The sequence below is a fragment of the Microchirus variegatus genome, assembly GCF_963457635.1.
Source record: "Microchirus variegatus genome assembly, chromosome: 8".
Lineage (NCBI taxonomy): Eukaryota > Metazoa > Chordata > Actinopteri > Pleuronectiformes > Soleidae > Microchirus > Microchirus variegatus.
This window is the reverse complement of record NC_139809.1, coordinates 2,391,175-2,398,726: the sequence shown is the minus strand read 5'-3', so window position 1 is coordinate 2,398,726 and position 7,552 is coordinate 2,391,175.

Genomic DNA, 7,552 nt, shown 5'->3' with positions numbered 1-7,552 from the left:
TAGCGTAGAACCCCTCGATGCATACATCGTGAAACGATAATTACTGGCTAGTGTGAGGTGATGAAATAGATCTTTGCATCGTCGTATAGTTCTTCACGTTTCCCCTTCTCTCCACAATGGGTCACACACACGCATCAAACCCTGTCATTTGCTGACTTGTTAACAACACCTGAGGTGTGGAACGGTGACACTTCATCTGAATCTCAAGAAAAACGCTGTTTCCTTGTTAGTCATTGTTTTCTCACTTTATTCCTGACCTTGGGTTGCTTGCTATTCTGGACTGATTTATTTCACTGTCAATCTTCTGTCACTTCTGATTTGGGCTGGAAGGTCTCATCTCTGCCGTCTTTGCCCTTGTTCATTCTCCCACATGTTAAAACGTACACTCCTTCCAAAGTATCATATCGCACAACACTCGCACTTTAACACACAGTGTGTCCTGAGACACTTGTCAGCCCGCATTTTTCCACCATTACTGATCACGTCACACCACACGCCGTCGTGCTCATCAAACATGTGCAACATTATTTTAATTTTAAAGACATGTTAAGGCAAAACAAAGATTAACATACAAGATACAAAAGGCAAGGACCACGCAGCCCAGTACAATGTCTTTAGATTTAAAGCTGCAGTCTGTAACCTTTTGATATTTTTGTTTTTGTTGTTGTTATTATTCTGTCTTTATGAGCAGGTATGCTGCAACCTTCAACTGTGAATGACCTGACTGAGGCACTCTGTGTGTTTACATGCATGTTAAAAGTCTGATTTTATTCAGACTAAGTAATAATCAAACAATAATTTGGTTTTTCTTACTGTCATGTAAACATGTTAGTCTGACTAAATCGAGCTAGCCTTTGTTGGACTAACACACCTGAGATCATGTGAGTCATAGTCTGATTATTCCTGCATGTATACACTTAGTCAGACTGGAGTAGGACTTGGCGCTCACCAAAATGTCCTCCCTGGTTTTTGACTCGGAAGTAGAAGGAGACGACGTATAAACGACAACGCAGCAACTACAAGTGCCATGCTCCAATACACTGTAAAAAAAACCCCTGTTGTTTTTACAGTAAAAAACTGGCAGCTGTGGTTGCCAGAATTCTACCGTAATAAATACGGTAGAACCTTTTCTTACATTACGGTAAGAGGATAGAACTACTGCTGATGTTACGGTAAAGGTTGTTGATTTTTTCAATATTCTACCATATAAATAACAATTTAGTGTGTTTTTCACATATATTCAACGTGAAAATATTGTATAAGTAAAGCATTTCTCCATGAAATAATGTGTAATGTGAAATAAACAGCCCGTATCAACATAGAATACCACTTTATTCATTAAAAAAACCAAAAACACTTATTTTTAACGGTAAAAAACTGGCAGCTGACAGCTTTTTTTAACCATAATACGGTAAAATTGTTTCTTCTATCACGGTAAAGGTTGGAGAAGTTTTCCATATTCTACCATATAAATAACTATGCCTTGCCATATATTTAATGTAAAAGTACTGTATAAGTAAAGGTTTTGCGTAATTAACACAATGGTTAATAAGTTTAACAGTAATAAAAATTAATTTTTTACAAAAAAAAAACCTGCAAAAGATACAGTTTTGGCTCTTAAAAATATTACGGCATATTTCCATAATTACTACAGTGCAAGATTATTTAACAGTAGATAAATGTAATTTTTACAGGAAAAAAGATGCAAAAATTACTGTTTTGGGAAATACATATATTTACGGCACTTCACTGTTACAAAAACCGTATTATAGTCTTTTTAAGTTTACGGTCTTTTTCTGTCATGGTTTGACAGTTTTTAACTGTAAAATCTACAGACATTTTTTACAGTGTAATTTATATCGTGATTAACATGTACAGCAGGTACAAAACACACAGCACCACAGCACCATACATCTAACCGCCCAGCTCATCGTTGTCTGTTAATTTTTCTGTGATGTAAATGTCAACAGGAAACTGATTCAATACATAGCTATCTTATAGGGAGATACAGCGCTACCTATGGCGCATATATATACTCGGACAGGGTCTTATTTGGACTATGGACCTATATCCACCAAAGTGCTGAAAGACTGTGTTTTTTTAAGCAGCATAATTCACTTCTGAACCTTTTTGCGTCCACGTCTTTGTGTTTCCAATCATGCATCATCAGCCTGTTTGCATCCGTCTCACTTTACTAGCGCAATGTTCCCGTTGCCTCCATGTGTCTTGACATAATAATTATCACTTTTCCTGTGTGCAGCCAAAGAATGTTGCCAGGCAACACAAGATCTAAACACCACTATATGGACGGGGGGGGGAGAAAGAGAATCATGCAGAGCTGCTCATCTTAATCAGCATGGTGTGAACTAATTTGACAATGGTGTGAACATAGAGGACTTTTGTTTACATGTAAAGGTTACGCACTACACTTTAAAATGTTATAAAAGACACAAATGAAATTCTGAAGCCTTCGCTATATTCTAGTTGTATAAAATACCGAGTGGTAACATATTTATTGCTCCTAAAAAAGGACCTGTCTTGTTTGTTGTGGAGTTATAATGTGGTGACCTGCTTCCTGAATATTAACCTGCTCACACGTCAGACTCACATGACAGTGACCTAAAGCCGTCCTCGCCTCCTCCTCATAGGTGCTGCCGGATGTGGGATAAGCAAGGTCACTGTGGTGCAGAGGTCAGTGAGTCTGGCTCGCACACGTGCCCCGTTAATCTACAGCCGATCCAATCCTCTTACAACCCCCTCTTCCCTCGGCACTCAGAGCAGACTATCACATCAGCTCCTTGTGTCCACGTCTTATCCTGAAGTTCCTCAGTGTCATCCTCGCAGTCATGCGAGCAGGTATCAAACACCAGGGCCACGGACACACGTACAGCACAGTAGAGGCCTGTTGATGCATTCACTGACATAAAATGACATATTTTTTTTTCAGGATTTGTGGGTATGAGAGTAGTTCTGTTTTGTTTTTCCATGTCACAGATAATCTCATTAGAATGGTCAAAGTTCAGCATAAACAAATTAGTTTTATCAATCTGATGAAACTAATACTATATGAGCTACTGTTGAAATCTGATGGCTGCTGTGATGGACAGTAGATCGTGATAGCTGAAATGATTAACCTGTGGTTTATTCAGCCAATTCAAAAAAAAAAAATGCAAAATTGGCTGCAATTATGATGATTATTTAACTTTATCCACCACAAGATGAAAACCATTTGTTGGTTTAAGATTTCATCTCATATAGTTTAATACTGAGGACAATTGGTCCTCAAGCTTTTGATTTAAGTGTCCACTGTTTAATTGGGGCCAAAATCGTGAAATCTGTGACATCTAATATTATTTGATAAATTAAACTTTTTTTTTAAATTTTCAAATCCAATCCAACTTCATTTATAAAGCACTTTACAACAAATACAACATACAAACGTGTGACCTAATAAACCTAAGAAAAAACAATAAAACACAAATAAACAGGTCATATAATAAAACTATAAAAAAAGATTAAAACCAATGTCTCATACTGGGTTGAAAGCGAAAGAGTAAAAAATTGCTTTTAAGATGTGTTTTAAACGTTTTTAATGTTATGTTATTTAAAGCTCCTGTGTGTAAGATTTGGGTAATATCTTTTAATCTGGCAGAAGTGGATTATAAAACAATTAGTTTGGAGTGTTTTCTTCATTCAAAGGTTCTCCTACGTGCTTGTCAGGGAAGAGCGAGGTGAGAGATATTCCACCGCAACACGCAACTTCACAATTAGATGTAGTTAAAGGGACAATATGTAGTATTTATGGGTTTATATAACCCAAAATCCACTTTTTTATACATATTATGTGCTCCTGCATTGTCTAGTCGCTGTATAATATTCTTTGTTTCATTTTCGTAGTGTTTCAAAAAGTCATTTAAAATAACATGGTCGCGGGCCGCGGTCGCATAGCCACTGTTAGCAGCGAGACGCCATGTTTCTACCGGAGCCTGTAAGGACAAACGCGAGAGAACAAATCAAGTGTCTCTTTACTTGTAGCTGAAGTCCCGCCTCCTCTCTCTCCGCTTCGTCTGCTACGGCCGCGGTAGCTCCGCCCTCTCCGTCACCTCATGAACCTCATCTGACACGGAGAAAGACGACGAGGACGACATTTGACCAGCTGCGGATACCGTAGCGCTCGGGGAAGGGAGGGGGTGAGCAGAGGAGCAGTTCTTTGTTGTAAATTTCAGCCTCTCCTCTAGATGGCACTATAAACTACTTACTTCCCCTTTAAAACCTTCACACTGTATTTGGCACACAAAAAAAATCTCCCTTGCCCATCTGTGAGTCCCAACCCAGTCTTGAGGAATGACTTGTTTTAGACAAAAGTCATTTGCTATCATCACCGTGGATTATGTAGACAATGATTATAAGAAATATCACCAGATTAATTACAAATGCCAAAACCTAACTATGAGGATGGGCTCGTGTAACTGTTATATTTGCACTAAGCACGTCATTTAAACCATTTTAGTGCCCGATCGCCCAAAATACAACTGTCATTTTCTCTGCTTTCTCCCTTATCAGTTTAGTAGCAGGGTTAAAAATATGGGAGTCCCTGGCTTTGACGTCACTTATACATAACCCATCCCAGGCCTCAGACTTGTATCGCAGATTTTATGCGGCGCGCTCGTCTCCTCCTATTTTCTTGGCGTCCTGTGGGAGAGCGGATGGGAAATTCTGATGTCATCAACCTTGGCACAGCGGGACGGCGGAGCATGCAGACCCTCAGGGTGCCATGATTGGTGCCCGTGTATTTGTGCCCCGTAGATGGTGAAATAGATGGTGTGGTGCTGCCCGCCTGTGCTGCACCTGCGTCCCCAGCATGCTGATTGATCAGTTTGGTCATGTGGAATGTCACCATCTGCTCCCTAGTCCCACACACACCCCTTCTTGTGTGTGAATGCCAATCACTGGCAGGAAGATGGTTATTTAAGCCATGTCAAATCAGGCGCATGACGATGAGGAATATGCCAACAACACTTCAACACTTCACCGCCAACAACAGTGTGTGTTGAAGGCAGAGTACGCACAACGGCACATTATACAATAAAAGGGCAACCGTGACTCCAGACTTCAGAGGTTTTTGTTTTTGTTTGACGACCACATCAACACAACTTTTCCCAAAAAAATTGAATTTGACTGCCAGTGATGGTGTACGATTATGTGAATATGTTTTTATTCATTTGCATATAAACATCCCCGTTTTAGCTTTGAGCGTGACTTCTTATTTATTTATCCTCCATCCCCTACAGTTGCTCTTTTTTTCTTTGGCCTCTTAATGGCCAACAGCGTATCAGGGGGCCATCAGCAGTGACATGTTTCATTGTAGAGCGTCATAACCAATGACATTTCAACCATGGGAAAATAAAGATATGCAAATGTGAGCTCATTAACATTTGCATTACCTGTTTGAATAATCACACTCCTGACAAGACGGCAATTAACTAAGATTGATGCAAAGTTCAGGGTGAGGTTGACTGTATATATTTGCTTTTGGATCATTTAGCCGAGATACGTGTGTGTCGTGCACGCTTTGCTTTGCCGATAAGAGAAGTGATCTCTGTCAGGATAAAAAGGTCATTTAGTGGACAGCGCTGTTGCCTCCATCATTAGATAAAGCATTCTTTCTGAATAAAGTGGATCTTAATTTAATGAAAAAACAAACATCTATTCTCTGAAAAAGGGATTCACGCTGGATAGATTGTTCTAATGAGGACAAGGAGACTGACCTCCTAACCCAGTTAGCACCAGTGTGGACTGTCAGGATTAGGCTTTGACTTTAAGGAAGCCGTGTGGACTCTGCAGCTCACCTTCAAGTCGATTGGGACCAGTTGACATGAGTGTTGTTTGTTTCTCTGCTCTCAGATCAGTTCATTAGGTAACGTTTGCCTCTGTAAACACTAATCACCTAATAATCATCGAGCTTCTGCAATAGGCGGGTTCTATGTGATGGTGTTTGACTCACACTACTACTTCTGCCGATTTTCAAAATAAGACAAAAAAATTTTTTTTTTTATTTTGTAGATAGTATGTCATTATTGTAAGATAATTGTATGAATACGTATTTTAAGTTATAAGTCTGTGTATGATTGGCATAATTAAATAATTAATAATAAAATAATTGCAAAGTCCTAGATAAATAACCCTAAAAGGTACTTCTTTGTACATTTAATGTTCAAAATGAGTCTATATACATATTATATAGGCATAATATTATAAATAATATTGTCACTCAGTAAGTCATTATTTTTGAGTTAGCAAGTCATTTTTATGAGATAGTAAATCATCATATTGAGATAATAAGTCATTCATTTAAGTTCACTTTGGCAGAAATGGGCGTTCCAATAATCAATAATCAGTACAGTCAGTGGTCATTTTTTACATTCTGTATGTATGTAATCATTGTTAAATGACACTGACTGAGCATTAAAAGTCATAAACATCATCATCATCATCATGAACATTTCATCTCAAAGATGAATTTAAAAAAGCTGCTCTGGAAAGACTCCAGGGAAATGTTGGTTTGGCCGCGGTGCCACAGTCTCCTGTGGCTTCAGTGTAAACACTGGAGGGTTAGTGAGACAATGTGTTTAAGATAAATACTTTGCAGCTGCCGCAGTGGGAATTATTTGATTGGATTTTTGTGAGGTTTCCCCAGGACAGCGCGCTCTGCCAGGACAGTGTGTCCCACACACACTGTTAGCCTGTGTTGTGCTGTGTCAACTCTCTGTTATGATACATAAAGTGCATCACACTGCAGATCAACTCCTCGTATTATTTAAACTTCCATATTCTGGCGAAATCATTTCAACATGAGCAGTGCAGGCAGCTGCAGAGAGGTCCTTTCGATTATCATTCAGAAACTGTAAGTTGTTGATGTGCTCGTGCAGTGGGGGGGGGTTGTTTCACAGTGAAGTCCAGCAGAGCAGCAGACACTAGTGGATTTTTTTCAACACTTGTTCGATAAGAATTCACCCAGACAGTCTACTGTATAAATACACTTTAAGCCAGCTGCTGCTGCAGGAGCCTGCAACTCCTCACGTGGCTACAAACTAAAGTTCTATTTGTAAATGTAGGTCAGACGGGTATATGTGGTATACGCTGTTTACTGGAAACCTTTACCTGTCTAACAGGAGCTAATCTTCATGGCATCATCATCACTGCTCACTGAGGAGGAGGAGGAGGAGGAGGAGGAGGAGGAGAGATCTCCTCTGAGCTTGTTGTGCTTGTTGCTTTCACACCAGTGCAGGATCTCATAGAAAGAGGACGACACTTGAACAACACAGCATTTACAGGAGCCCGGTGTGGTCATAGGTGTGGATTTCCCTGATCGTTTAAAATCAAAGTGAATGTAAATGTTGCCATTTTGTTGCCAACAAACAGGCTCCTTGTCATCATCATCATTATTTTAATTTATAAACATGACTGAATTGACTCAAAAATAGTAATAATTAGTATAATATAATAAGTATGATTGTAAATAATAAAGAGTCAGTGAGGAGTATTATTATTA